This window comes from Pteropus medius, unplaced genomic scaffold (assembly GCF_902729225.1).
Source record: "Pteropus medius unplaced genomic scaffold, Ma_sr-lr_union100, whole genome shotgun sequence".
NCBI classification, from domain to species: Eukaryota; Metazoa; Chordata; class Mammalia; order Chiroptera; family Pteropodidae; genus Pteropus; species Pteropus medius.
The window spans coordinates 1,125,698-1,139,561 of record NW_024345483.1 but is presented as its reverse complement, the minus strand read 5'-3'; the positions used below and the strand labels follow the sequence as shown (position 1 = coordinate 1,139,561).

The 13,864-nt window shown below is 35.3% G+C and overlaps 2 non-coding genes across 2 annotated transcripts; one reads left to right on the top strand and one right to left on the bottom strand.

Annotated features, from left to right (window-relative positions):
• Positions 1 to 1,206: 1,206 nt before the first annotated feature.
• LOC120611521 (5S ribosomal RNA) lies at positions 1,207 to 1,325 on the bottom strand. Its single transcript, XR_005655219.1, has one exon. It is a non-coding gene; the product is annotated as a 5S ribosomal RNA (ribosomal RNA).
• Positions 1,326 to 1,527: 202 nt separating this feature from the next.
• Positions 1,528 to 1,634, top strand: LOC120611523 (U6 spliceosomal RNA). Its single transcript, XR_005655221.1, has one exon. It is a non-coding gene; the product is annotated as a U6 spliceosomal RNA (small nuclear RNA).
• The last annotated feature ends 12,230 nt before the right edge of the window (positions 1,635 to 13,864 follow it).

Below are 13,864 nucleotides of genomic sequence, written 5' to 3'. Positions count from 1 at the left end.
GACAAATATAGACATTTCACACAGAGCTTCATTAACTTCATATTCAAACAGAAAAGGCAGTGGTGGATGAGTCCAAGTATTTATCTGAATTTGTAGAGAATTTGTTGGAAAGGTCATCAGCATACAAATATGTAAGTAAATTCCTTGAAATTGCAATGCTGTAGCCTTTATTCTAAGACTTTTCTAACCCTAGATCTGCATCCAGAGACAGGCGTAATCTTGCTTTTCTGTTTCTCTTCGGCCTTTTCTCTCCCCTTCCTCAGCTGCGGGGTGTAGTAACTCGGAGACGCTTTAAAGCAGTCGAGGGTTGATGGAAGATTGAACAACTTAGGTCTGAGTCCTGGAATAGTCCTCGGGAATAGCTCTCAAAAGTGTTCACTTTGATTCTAAATCAGTATTAAAACTTTAGTGTAATTTAGTTCTGAACTATTTGTACTGGGAGATGGTGGCACATATTATGTGTGTCACACAGGCCTCAGATATGGCCCCTGAAAATGTTTCAAGAACATTAGCAGTGGGAGCCCAGATTTGATCTGCAAGTCAGTAGTTCTCTTCAGAGAAGATTGATATTGCCATGGAGCCTGACCAGATAACTAATTGGGTTCTGGCAGTTTTGAGACTGAGAGATTAAGAGTGAAGGTTCCTGTGACTGTGAATCCTATCCCAACTGACCACTGATGACCTATGTCATCATACTTATCACACTAGAAACTATCTGCATAACTGATTCTCAACCAAAGAGAGAAAGTGATTAATTACAGAAATCAAATCATATTATAGTGCCATAATCCACCTTGTGTAATAAATATATCTATATCTATATTTATATCTATCTATATCTATCTATATTTCTTTACACACCAGAAAATTGAAAGTGGATAGAGCAACACACCACCGCCCAGCCTCCCAAAAAGAAGAAAACTTTGCAAGCATGACCTTCTTGACCTTTATATTTATACTTTAGTAATAAAATTTGATGAGATTTTAGATTTTTTTCCCCATTGAATTGGGTAAAAGGCACTCAGTGCAGACTCTGCTCTTCTAAACTAATTATTACTTTGAATAGGAAGGCTGGCTACTCTTGCCCTGAGAATTTTTATTTTTATTTATTATTTTTTTATTTTTTTATTTTTTAGGCAAGGCAAGCCTTGGTTGACCTCACAGATTGCAAGGACTTTGTCAGTTTATAATCCCTTATTTTTTTTATGCCTACAGCACCTGGTCTTCCTAGGTGGTCTCCCATCCAAGTACTAACCAGGCCTGACCCTGCTTAGAGTCCGAGATCAGACGGGATCAGGCTTGTTCAGGGTAATATGGCCATATGCTGGCCTGAGAATTTTTAATTGGCCTTAATCTTTCTTTAGTCTTTGTGTGTTCTTTCACTGGTATAAGTTTATGTCTTTGTTTTAGAATGGATTACTGAGTGGAAAAGACTCAAAGTACATTAAGTTATATGTCTTGTCCAGTGGATAAGTAGAGTGGTCAGATATTTAGCAGAGCTGGATGCTGTTAGAAATATCAAAAATAGTGCTCTCTTTGGCAGCACATATGCTAAAGTTGGGACGATACACAGAAGATTAGCATGGTCCTTGCGCAAGGATGACACGCAAATTCATGAAGGTTCCACATTTTGCTTTTCTGATATTTGCAGTGGGGAAAATGAGGCTGGATAAGGAAGTGCCTTACCCAATCAAGGGCCCTTCCAGCCTCAAACCCAGTCCTCAACTCCTTCTCAAAAAAATATAAATAATATATAAAGTATAGCCCCTGTATTTAAAGAACTTGCAAACAAATTTTGTTGCCTCAATACACAGAAGGGCTATATTAACAAACACCTCTCTCTCTCTCCCTCTCTCTGTCTCTCTCTGTCTCTGTCTCTCTCTCCTGTCTCTCTGTCTCTGTCTCTGTCTCTCTCTCTCTCTCTCTCTCTCTCTCTCTCGTAGAAACTTCAGAAGCTCATAACTATAATGCTTCTTTTGTCATAAATCAAATTTCAGTTCATGCACTGATCTGTTCCTTAATGAGTCTCTTCTGTCGCATTATTCTATGCCTATGTGTTGCTCCATCATCCATTTACCTGAATACTATAACTTTATAATAAGCCTCAATGTCTAAGAGGGCACATCCTTTAAACATTGTTGTTATCTTTCAAAAGTTTTGTGGATATTTCTGACTCGTTGCTTTCCATGGCAATTGTGTAATTAACTTGTGAGGTTGTATAGAAAACCAAACCAAAACAAAATGCTACTGGGTTTTGATCAGAATTACATTAATTTGTAGGTTAGTTGGGGAGATTTGATAAATTTATGATATTGGGACTTCCCGTCCAGCGGTATGGCATATCTTTCCATTTATTTAGATCTTCTTTTATATGCTTTGATAAAGCCATTATTGAATATAATGTTTTTGCACATTTTTGTTAATTAACTACTAAACACTGTATAGTTTTCTTTTCTTTATAAAGAATAAATGTTATTTAAAAACATGAAAAGGTGATTTGAATAATTAGAGAGACATAACTTTTCTTGATGGAACTATATAACACCATAAATATATATAATGCAATTTTAATAAATTATAACCATATTACTGAAGTTTTTGTAATTAAAAATTATTTTTTGTAATCATTCAGTTAGAAATATTGTCTGATTTCTTTTGTTTAACTCTATTCCAAAGGTTTATTCTTTGACCCAGAGATTATTTAGAAGCATGTTATTTTGAGATTTTCCCAGATGTTTATTAATGGTTTATAATTTAATTTTATTTTAATCAGAGAATATAGTCTATATGATTTTAATGCTTTAAATGTACTGAATCTGGTTTTATGGTCGACCAATCTTGAATTTCTGTGATTGTTACATATGATATGACATACGTGTGTTCTGTGGTTGCTGAGAGCAATATTCTGTAAACAAACAGGGCCAAGTGTTTTGGCAGCATACTAAGACCTGGATGCCTTGAGGTATATACTTACTTGCTCTATTGATAACTGATAGAAGAGTGTAAATATGGGTTTGTTTATTTCTTCTTTCAGTCTTTACTTCATTTTAAAGCTTTATAATTAGGTGTATACCGATTTAGGATTGTTATGTCTTCTTGATTGACTCTTTTATCATTATGAAATGTCCCTCTTTTTCAAACCTGGTACTATTCCTTACCTGGACTCTACTTTGATATTAATTAGCCACTTAAGCTTTTTATCATTAGGGTTACATACTTTATATGTTTTTATCCTTTTACTTGTAACCTGTGTCTTTATTTTTTAATTAAATTTATTGGGGTAACTGATTAATAACATTATATGAATTTCAGATGTACGACTTAATTTTTTTAAATGCCAGTTTAGTTTTTTCATACTATATATACATAATTTTTTAACATTTTATTTTTTTATTTTCTCCCTCCCCCTTCCCTCCCTCCTCCCTTCTGGTAACCACTAGTCCATTGCCCATTGTCCATGTCTATAAGTCTCTGTTTGTTTGTCCTGTTCATTTGTTGCTTTTAAGTTGATATCCCACATACAAGTGATTTCATGTGATTTTCAACCTTTCTGTCTGGCTTATTTTGCTTAGTATGATTATCTCGAGGTCCATCCGTGTTTTCGCAAATGGCAGTATTTCATCTCTTCTTATGGCTGAATAATATTCCATTGTATATATGTACCACAGCTTCTTTAGACAATCATCTGTCATAGGACACTTCAGTGTTTCCATGTCCTGGCCACTGTGAATAATGCTGCTATGAACACCGGTGTGCAAATATCTTTTTGGAAAGGGGTTTTCAAGCTTTTGGGGTAAATACCCAATAGAGAGATTGCTGGATCATATGGTAGATCAATTCTTAGTTTTTTGAGGAAACTACATACCGCTTTCCATAGCAGCTGTACCAATTTGTAGTCCCACCAGCAGTGTATGAGGGTTCCTGTTTCTCTGCATCCTCTCCAACATCTGTTATTATTTGTCCTGTTGATGATAGCTATTCTAACGGGTGTGAGATGCTATCTCATTGTGGTTTTGATTAGCATTTCCCTAATAGCTAGCGATGTTGAGCATCTTTTTATATATTTGTTGGCCATTTGTATGTCCTCTAGGGAGAAGTATCTGTTCAGGACTTCTGCCCATTTTTGGATTGGATCGTTTGGGTTTTTTTGTTGTTATTATTGTGTTGTATGAGTTCTTTGTATAATTTGGATATTAGGCCCTTATCCAAGGCATTGCTTGCAAAATATATTTTCCCATTTGGATGGTTGTCTCTTTACCTTGTTGATGGTTTCTTTTGCCGAGCAGAAGCTTTTTAGTTTGATGTAGTCCCATTTATTTATTTCTGCTCTTACTTCCCTTGCCTTTGAGGCAAAATTCATAAAATCTTCTTTAAGTCCAAGGTCCTTGAGTTTAGTTCCTATGTTTTCTTCTATTCATTTTATTGTTTCAAGTCTTATATTCCGGTTCTTTATCCATTTTGAGTTAATTTTGTTGTATGGTGATAGACAACAGTCTAGTTTCAGTTTCTGAGATGCCTTGTCACCTTGGTTGTTCATGGTGTTTAATGGACTTCTTCTCTGCCTGGGCATTAATGGAAGTGTTCTGCTTTTTTTTTTTTTCCAGAAAGATTTATTATATAATGGTCCCTAGCCTGTTGCAAATAAGGTATTTTTCTTTTGGTTTTCAGTAGGTGGCATCTAAGCCTCTTGGATCTCTGCTTTATATAAAGTCTTAATGTTGTCTTTTTTTTCTTTATAGATATTTAACCACGCTCGCCATCCTCATTCTCAGTTCCTGTCAGTGTCAGCGACAGTTTGGGTAGTGTTTGCTCAGATTCCCTTGGGGCCCCGCGGCATTCCATCTGGGAAGGTATGGGTGGAGAGGCCCTCTGGGTTGGGGGTTGGAGGATGCGGCCCAGCCTCAGTTTTGCAACTGGGGCTGGTAAAAATCAACTGTTGTTTCTCTGCTGTCCCCGCTTTTCTGCCGTCCCTGTTTCTGTGCCTTCTGCCCTGATGAGTGGGCAATGCCACAGGCCTTGTGGAGCTCATAGCACTCCCAGGCAGGGCTGTTTAGGGAACTCGCCGCTTCTTTTCCTCTCCCCCTCCTCCTACAGGGAGCTCTCGCTGTGAGAGGCAGCTGCTTTATTTCTTCAAGTTCACCACCTGATACCCGGGGTTCTGACCTATGGTAGCTCTTATATGCAGATCCCATGCTCAGACGTGCTGGTGTGAAGTTTGGGTGTTTTTTGTTGAGTTTTAGATGTTCAGCTTATTGTTGTTTCAAGGGGAGACATCTGGGGACATCTCTCACTCCATCATGTTTAATCCAATCCTACAACTTTATAATATAACATTTGTACGTGTCTGTAATTAAAGTGAGTATCCCGTAGATAACACATAGTTTGGTCTTACTTTTTTCTCCAGTTTCGACAATCCCAGACTTTACATCCCAGCCATGTGTAAGCTGTGATTATTATTTAGTTTTGAATTCATTGTATTTGTTCTTTCCCTGGTAGTTCTTTGGTTTGTGTAGAGTGTCACCTTGCACAGGCAAAGCTTAGTATTCAGCCAAAGATTCAAGAGAACCTGTATTCAGATTTTTGGATGTGTGTTTTGTTTTGTTTTGTTTTGTTTTGTTTTGTTTTGTTTTGTTTTGTTTTGCCATAGCTCTTTTCTTTCTGGTATTCTGTTAAACGAATTTCAGCCATCTTGGCCTTTCTGAACTCTTCTTTCTGTCTGTTAATCTTAGCGAGACCTCTGTACTCTGCTTGGGATTCTGCTCCCTGAACCATGCTCTGGAAGTAACTTCAGTTAGAAAACTGGGATTATTGTAATTTCTCTTCTTTTTTCTTTTATCTCAGGGATCACAGGCATATGCTGCCTGCTGTATAATTCACCCAAACAGGTATTTCCTATAATTTTTCCAGTTTCCTAGTTGTTCATGGTAAGTGGGCTATTCCCATATTAGTTATTATTTCATGGCTATAAGCAGTAGTCACTATACATTTTTCTTGCTATTGTATATTTTAAAAAAGCTTTCTAATTTTGGTTGCTAGCATATAGGAACAAAATTAATTTATAAATATTAATCTTGTATACAACGACCTGCTGAAATATTTTATTATTTTTAGTAAACTGCAAACTCTCTTGGATTTTCTATGAAGATAACCATAGTGTTCATGACTGAGGACAGTTACGTTTTTCCTTTCCAAGAGTTATTTATTTTATTTATTTTTCCTATCTTAATGCATTGATTAATATACCTTTATCACTATATATTAAATGTTTTAGTAGCCACTCTTGTTTTTTTTTTCTCTGAATCTAAATAATTCCTTCACTGTTACACCTTTTAAGTATATTGTTTGTGTGTTTTTGGTTGATTCCTTTTATCAGGTTAAAGTTCTTGTCTATATCTAGTCAGTTAAGAATATTTTTTTAAAATTATATATGTGTATTGAATTATGTCAAATGCATTTTCTTCATCTACTGAGATGATCACATTTTTTTTCTATTTTTGTCCAATATGTTGAATTATATTTTTCTAATGTGAAATTCCTGGTATTTCTGGAATTAGCACAAATTTTTAAATACTCAGCTGGTTTGGATTTGATAATTATATTTGGGATTTAGAATCTAGATCATAAATAAAATTGCCATATAAAATTTTCCCTTCTGATGCTGACCTTTCTGGTTTAGTATAAGGAATATACTAGCATTATAAAATGAGTTGGGTGGGTGGCTTCTCTATCTGTTTTCTGGCATAAATTGTATGAAATAATATGAGATACCTGTTATTTAAATGTTTGGAAGCATCTAGTCATGAAAACATCAGGGCTGTTTTATTTAGGTTTGTTTAGGTTGTTTTTCTGTGAATAAAATTTTAATCACTGAATTAATTAATTTACATTTTCAGGATTTATTCAAATTTTATTTGTATTTAAAGTAAGTTTGGGTAAAAAAGATTCTGTTTTGTCTCTTTTAAAATTTATGGGTACAGAGTTAATCATACTGCTTTCTTCCATCTCTTTTATTGATAGGTACACACTTTTCATTCCAAAATGTGTTTTCTCCCTTATTTCATGATCAATCTGGTAAAATGGTATTTTATTTTATTTTATTTTTTTAAGAAACAGATTTTTTAATCTGTTCTATTATATTCTTATTTTTATTGCATCATTTTCTGGTCTTTATTATTTCCTTGCTTTACTTTTCTTTAGTTTTATTACTGTTTTAACAATTTTTTTATTGACTGCTTAGCTCATTTCTTTCCTTTTCTAATAAGTGTTTAAGGGTATAAATTCTTTGGTACTGCTTTAGTTACATATTACAGGTTGTTATATGCAGTATTCTTATAATACTTCAGTTCTGAATATTTTCTGATTTCCAGAGCTATTTTGAAGATTTTGTTGTTGTTGCTATTGTTTTAAGTATCCAAGTCTAAAGGGTTTTTTATATTATCCTTTTGTTCTTGACTTCTAATTCATTCGCATTAGGGCCAGAATATATGGCCTATGTGATACTAGTCTTTGATATTTGTTGATCTCTTGTATTGCACAGAATGGCCTAGCTGTCTTTCTGTCCTGAAATTTCACTCTGATATTTCTAGATGTGGTTTTATTTGAATTTAATCAGATTGGATCACATTTTCCGTTATGGAAAAATTTCAGTTATTAGCTCTATACTGCTTGTCTTTCATTGTTGCTATTCATTTTATCTAGAATTCCTATCAGACATATATTAGGTCTTCCCATTCTATCCTTCATGTTTCATAACCTTTTATTTCATATTTTCCATTTCATTATCTCTGTAAAGGTAATATGGTAAATTTACTCATACCTGTATTCCATTTACTAATTTTCATATCTAGTGTGTCTTAATACATTGTTTATTCCCTCTTTTTGGAATTAATTTCATTGACTATGTCTTTTTTTACAGAATTTCTCTTTTGTTCTATGTCTACCTGGTCTTTCCTCATATCTTAAGTTTCATCTACTTTGTCTTTATTATTTCTAAAAACAGTTAATTTATTATGGCGCTCAGATATTTGAATTATCTGAAGTTCTTAGAGATCTCATACTGCTGGGTGTGTGGGGTGCAGTTGGGTGTGGGTGTCTGTGTCCTAATTTTGGCATATGGTGGATTGTTTTCTTATATACTTTCTACTTTTGAATGGTGAACTCATCTTCACTGGTGCTTTATCTGTGAAAATTCTGTGGAACCTGGAACCCTAAGGTTGATTCAATCTAGTAGTACCCTTTTTTTCCTACCTAGAGAACATGGTGAGGCAGAAAAACTTCTTTATTTTCTTCCTTTGTTGACGGGACAATTTTTGAATGAAATTATAGCCCCTGAAGTCTTGGCTATACCTAGGGAAGAGAAAATGGGCTTTAGTTTCAATTCCTTGCTTAGATTCTCCTTTACCCAAGAGAGTACTCAAGCTCCTTTGTTGCGTAGCCATGCACCCCATCCCCACAGCAGCGTACACTGGTGTTCTAACTGGCTTTGGTTTTCATCGTCTTTCCAGTATTTGACTCCAGAGCTTTCCCCTACTTTCTTGAGCATGTTTAAAGGATGTTTGTTATATTTTAACTCATTTTCTTGTTTACCACATATGTATTTGGATGTCATTGACTTCTTCCTTCAGGCTTTGACCTTGAGGAGATATGTGAATCTAATTATATAGTTCAAAGCAGAGGACTCTGTGATTTTAGGGCCATTTTTTGTATGCCTGAGATCTCTATGATATCAACGATAAATGCAGACTTTGTCTATTGTGTCATGGTATTGTGTGCAGCTAGATACAAATCTTTCAATTCACATTCGTCTGTGTTTCATTAAATGATCTTGAAATTAGTGGAAGTTAAAGGAATTTAAGGGTATGGTGTTAAAACTAAAAATACTTGACTTTTGAATTAAGTTGTGTAACTTCATAGAATGTTGTAACTTTTTCAAATAAATCCATTTACAAAGTTATGACAAATATTCATTAGGGATCACACAATAAAGCAAGTCTTCAGCATCTACATAACGTATGAGAGGGTTATTGGTACTTAATGAAATTCTATCTTTAAAAGAAGTAGGTGTTCCTTGATGTAAAGGTGCCATGCAATCGAGATTTTTTATTAATCTTATTGCTTTACCGTGATGCATCATAGACTGATTTCTTAGTAAAATGTTGTTCTACTTTGATTTCAGAATTCTTTGTTAAATCACTGAATAATGCGTAAAAACGCGAGAAAGAAAAAGAAGAGGTATGAATTTATAACTCACCGATATTTTTGTCAGAACCCTCTTTCATTTTCTGTTTCAATTTCACACCTAGCAAAATTCTACTTTTTTGAGCATGTCTGACCCACTCAGGGAAATTTAGTTTCTCTAGTGAGTTTTCCATAACCCCTGGCCCCATCTCTATTATAATACTAATCACATTACCTATGTACTTGATATCTCCCTCATCATATTTTATCCTCCATGCCTTGCACAGCGGCTGCCCAGAGCTAACACTAAGTAAATGGTTTGCAGTCCCTGATAGGTTTAGAAGCCTGTTTTAGGGCTTTTGGCTTGCCTAGAGCTTAACTTCATTTGTGTTTGAGAGGATAAATTACCTTATTTTTTTCAGTTCAAACATCAGAAGTAGTGCACTAATGAAAATGTTTTTGTCAAAAATTTTCAGTGTGATCTTTTTTTAAAATTTTATTAAATTTATCAGGGTGGCATTGGTTAATAAAATTATATAGGTTTCAAGTGTACAACTGTATAATACATCATCTGTATATTGCATTATGTATTTGCCACCCAAAGTCAAATTACCTTCCATCACCATATATTTGACCTCCGTTACCCTTTTCTATGATCTAGGTTTTCTAAAGGTTAAAAAAAAGGCTCAAAAAGTATTGTTATTGTTCAGCCTTCTCTCTGAGGAGCAATGATTACGAGAGAACCTCTTGAGTAATTATAAATGATTCAGAAAGAATTTTCTTTAATAAGTAAATTTCTTTAACCTGTAAAAGTAGGTAAGAATATATGGTAGAACCAAGACCCACTATTAAATCCAAATTAATCTGGACTTAATTTGTTGTATATAATTATTAAGCTACAGTTCTAGATACTCTGCTAGGCTCTGCTATGGAAGACATAGGGACAGATCTGGTCCCTACCCTCAAGGGCCTTAGTCTAAGGAAGGTGAGATTGGGTTTCATTTCCTTATTTTAATATTGACAGTTACTATTGTCCTATGAGTGATGAAAGGGTTAGATTTTTGCTCAAATATTGACATTAACATCTCCCTTTCTCTCCTTTTTTATCCCTATCCATTGTTGCACTATCTGAATTTCCAGCCCTACCCTTACCATCAATAACCCTGATTGTTTTTTGTCAATTAGGGATGCACCTAATATACGTGAAAGTAAGAAGAAGGACTGTTCCAATACCTTTTTCACTGCATTGCGTACCATGATACAAACTAAAGGTTATCCTGTAAAAGGAGACAGAGCTAAAAAATTGCAGAGCACTAAAGCTGTTTCACTAAAGGAAGAAGGTTTGATCTGAGTACCTTAACTCATTCTTACAGTTTTTTTTTTAATTTTATTTTAATTAGTTTTAGGTATACAGTACATTGGTTAGACATTTATATAGCTTATAAAACGATCCCCCTAATTGCTCTTTCTCTCCTCTGGCTTTCTACTTAGCCAATACATTAATGCTGACTGCATTCCCTATGCCATGCTCCCCATCCCTGTGATCCTTATAGTTTTTGATTACCCATATCGAAAATTAGTGGTGGATGGGATAGCTAGGTCTCTCCCTTTACCTCAGACAGACACCTTTGGTAGGGATTAATGACTAAAAGATCTCTTGAAGCACCTTCTAATACAGTTTTCTCTCCATTTGTAAGTTTGTGGTCAATGCTGAAAATACTATTGAAGTTCATGAAAAAGTGGAACAAGGAAATGAGAATTAATAGACGTATACTAGGCAATAATAATGCACATTTCTGTATCTTAAGCACTTGAAGGCATATGGTGAATGTTGCTAAGGGAAACATAGCTCTGAAAGTGTAAAATGGAATTTAAAATAGTATTTATAATATTTAAGTATGTTTAACTCAAAATATCTGAGCAGGTTATGTTCATAAGCATATAATCGTGCTGTAAAAATCTCTTTCCTTAAAAAGAATAGTTTATTGACCCCATAATACTTCTGTGTCCCCTTCCTTCACAGCAAATGTTACTGAAATGTTTGTATAGACCTTGTCTCCACTTCCTCATGCCCCATTCTTTCCTCAACTCACTTCACTGAAGCTGGAGCAAATTTACAGTCCAGTACAACTCTTTTTGTTTGGAATAACAGATACCTCCATATCGCTGAATTCTTCTGTCCCTTAAATGTCCTCATCTTTCCTGACTTTTCAAAAACATGGGACAGGTGACCACTCCCTTTTGTGACACACTTTTCTCTTGGCTTCCAGGATAACACACTCACCTGGTTTCTCTCCTAGCTCATTGGGCACTCTTTTATTTCTTTTTTCTTTTTTCTTTTTGCATTCCCTACTTTCCCTTTCAACTTCTAAACATTGGTGTGGCCCAGGGCCCAGTCCTTGGACCCTTTTCTATATCTAACCTAATTTCCTAGGTAATCTCATCTGGTCCCTTAATTTGAAGTGCTATCTGGATGTCAGTGACCCTCACCTTTTAAATTTATCTCCAGTCCTGACCTCTTACTTGAGTTCCATACTTGAGAATCATACTCTTTATTAAACTAGTAAGAGAGTTTCTTACATTACTTCATTTGGGTATTTAATAGGAAATTTGACATGGTCATAAAGGAACTCTTAATTCCTCTCCATTCCATTGGTTCTTACACACCCCAACCCCAGTCTCCCCATTTTGGTAGCTGGTACTACCAATCATTCTTCTAGCTACTGTAGCTAAAAATCTAGAAGTCATTCTTGTGTCTTCCATTTCTGTCACTCCATCACACAATCCATCAACAAATCCTTTTGACTTTACCTCTAAAATATACCTCACATCCACTCACTTTTTCCCATTTCCATAGCCTTGGTGTACTGACCTAATTTAGTCTACCATCATCTGTTACTTTGAAGAAGCTTACTAGCTAGACTCTCTGCTTCTACTCTTGCTCCTCAATTTAATATTTTTTTCACAAACAGTCATAGTGATCTTTTTTTTTCCCACAAGGACCAGTTCTCAGGTTTATTGTTCTGTAGCAAATTCACATGCTAAAACCAACAAACCAACCAACCAAACAAAAATCGTCTTACTCATAATGATTTTTTAAAAACATATGTCACTTTCCTGCTTAAAGGACTTATGTTCCACTCAGAATAATGCCAGCTCCTTACCATATACCCTGTATGATCTGGCCCTGACTGTCTGGTAGACTTCATTTTCTACTACTCTATTCCTTGGTCACCCTAGTGTGGCTCCCTTGGCCTCCTGTCTGTTATTTAAATAGACCATATTCTTTTCTGCCTCACTTTGTACTTAACTGCTTCCTCTGCCTGAGGTGCTTTGATCCCAGGTCTTCACATGGCTGTCTTCCTGCCATTCAGATCTTGATTCAGATGTTACCTTCTCAGTAAGGCTTTTCTTGATCACCCAGTCTAAATTATTTTACTTAATGATGTATGAAATTACTAGTTCCATTATCTAAGTGTTGATTATCTGCCCCCCACCCCCAACTAGTCTATATGGTACAAAAGATAGTCATCTTATTTGCCTTGTTCATACTGTATCCTGAGCCTTGAAAAGAGAATAGGACGCATAAGAGAAGCTCAGTAAAGACTAATTAAATAAATGAATGAATAAGATTCAGTTTAATAGGATTTACTGAACCCCTATTGTGAATTAAATATAATGCTGGTCACTGGAGTTTTAGTGAAGAATTGGATATGATACCTACACTAGAAACAAAACAAGTTCAAGGGTAATAATAGGGTAGAAAAGCTCTTTATGATTGATTGATAAAATACACTGGTTTTCTTTCCTTGGAAATATACGGACTCTTTTCCGTCTTTTTTATTTCCTTGGAAAAAGTATAGGAGATGAAAGTCACTAGATACAGCTGAAAGTCAATGGGGAAATAACTTCAGAAATCAGCTGTGGGAGAGTGTCATGGGTTGTTAACTGAGTTTGAAGAGCTGTGACCAGAATTGAGTTTGCAGGCTGGGGGCAGTGGTCAGGAACACTGATCTTGAGGCAGTTGTGCAATTGGAGAGGTTTATTTTTCATATTGTTTCTACTTCCCATGTAGTTATATACCTTCTTCTCATTCTCTCTTTCGTGAAGTGTCTGGAACTCTTCTGTATATTGCCTGGCCTCCTTCTTATCCAAATTTATTCATAGGAAAAGATCTGAGACTCATACCCACTAAGGAAGCAAGTATTGCTATCAGAATTATCCTAATTGGGCAGGGATTTACCATTTTTAATAAGGATCAAAGTTGTATGCCATGGGTCTCTAATATTTCTGCAAGGAGAATAAACTACTATTTATTGACATGTATTACAATAACTGGAGATTGGAAGGCTATGTTAGTGAAGTCCCTAAGTTAGTGAAGTTGATGGAGTAAGTGGAATTGGGGGAGGTAAAAAAAAGGCATTCAATGTTGATAGTAGAGGTTCTGAGTGAGCACAGGAGCAGAAGCACTGCTCATTGGGAAAACCAGAAAACCTTGAAGAATGGAGAAGGATGGATAGGAGATAGAATGGTGTTGACAGCTTCGAAGAGATATAAGATGGGGCTTAAAGATCCTCTAGTTAAAGGCCGTTGCTACAAGCTTAACTATTAGATGAAATTAAATTGTGGAATTCCTTATGTTAGCCAGGGGTAGAGGAGATTTTAGGTGTCTGGATACACCTAGAGC